The 1,261-nt window shown below is 69.9% G+C and overlaps 1 long non-coding RNA gene across 1 annotated transcript in view; it reads right to left on the bottom strand.

Annotated features, from left to right (window-relative positions):
- Positions 1-1,207: 1,207 nt before the first annotated feature.
- LOC122486050 overlaps positions 1,208-1,261 on the bottom strand; it is a 539-nt gene continuing 485 nt past the window's right edge. The window contains exon 2 of the long non-coding RNA XR_006297997.1: positions 1,208-1,261. This exon is cut by the window's right edge and continues 96 nt beyond it. This is a non-coding gene — a long non-coding RNA (uncharacterized LOC122486050).

The following is a 1,261-nucleotide window of genomic DNA, read 5'->3' as shown; positions in this document are numbered from 1 at the left end:
AGCAGAGCGGCCGGGACGCAGCACCTGCCTCGCCGGCGCACGGCCTCGTCCCCCGGCACCTGGGTCAGTAGCGTTTCCCGGCTGGGGTGGGGGGAGGGGGACACGGAACGGAGGGCGCACCAAGAGGGCTTTGTGGATCGAATGGACGCCTAACCGAGACCCTCCTTCCTGCCACCAGATACCGTCTGTGGATGGTCGTCGTCTCGCCGTCACGCAGCCCCCACCAGTGCTACAACGAAAGAAACGGGTGTCCAGGATAGTAACGCAAACGAAGGCGGGGCCGATCCGATCGGGGGAAGCGGCGACAGGAGTGGAGGTGGGAGGAAGAAAAAAAAAAAAAAATCACGGGAAGAAAGGACAGGCGTGGGCCAGGGCGGTGGCGCCGGGGGGCAGCGGGTCAACACTCGTCATCGAACCCGGGGACTCGGGTGGCCGACCTCACGGGGCCCAGAGTCGCTAGCGATCCACGGATTTCCTAAACTTTGGGGTAGACGGCCGCGGCGAAGTCCAGCGTGCCGGTCAACCTCGGGGACCAGGTCAACGGATCCCCAGCTCCGCAGATCCCAGGTCACGGGGCTCGGCCGTGCTGGTAGAACTCGGGTCTCCTCGAGTCCCGGGCACTCAGGCAACCGGGGTTCGGGTCGACCCCGGGGCTAAGGGGTCGGGACTCGGGGCTCAGGTGACCGTGTCCCTGGCCCCCAGCGTGCCGGTCCGCGGTGTGCCGGTCGACCTCGGGTCTCAGATCCGCAGATCCCAGCGTCCCCGGCTCCCAGCGTGCCGGCCGACCTCAAGTCCCAGGTCACCGGGTCCCCCGGCTCCCGGCATGCCAATCGACCTCCAGCGCCAAGCCCCAGGTCACCAGTCCGCGGGGCCCCGGTCCCCGGTGTGCTGGTCTACATCAAACGCCAAGCGCCGCGTCTCAGGGTCCTCGGCGTGCTGGTCGACCTCAAATCCCGAGTCACCGAGTCGCCGGGTCTCCCAGTCCGCGGTGCGCTGGTCGACCTCGAGTCCGCGGGTCCCCGGCGTGCTGGTCGACCTCGAGTGCCAAGCGCCGCGTCTGGGGGGGGGGGGGGGTCCCGGCCCCGGCGTGCTGGTCGCCCCCGGCCCCCGGCGTGCTGGTCGGCCTCGCGTCTCGGGTCTCGGGTCGCCCTGTCTCCCGGTCCGCGGGTCGACCTCGAACGCCAAGCGCCGCGTCTCAGGTCGCCCGGTCCCCGGTGTGCTGGTCGACCTCGAGCGTCAAGCGCCGAGCCTCGGGGTCCTC

This window comes from Prionailurus bengalensis, chromosome E1 (assembly GCF_016509475.1).
Source record: "Prionailurus bengalensis isolate Pbe53 chromosome E1, Fcat_Pben_1.1_paternal_pri, whole genome shotgun sequence".
In the NCBI taxonomy this organism is placed as follows: domain Eukaryota; kingdom Metazoa; phylum Chordata; class Mammalia; order Carnivora; family Felidae; genus Prionailurus; species Prionailurus bengalensis.
This window is presented reverse-complemented; position numbering and strand designations above follow the sequence as displayed.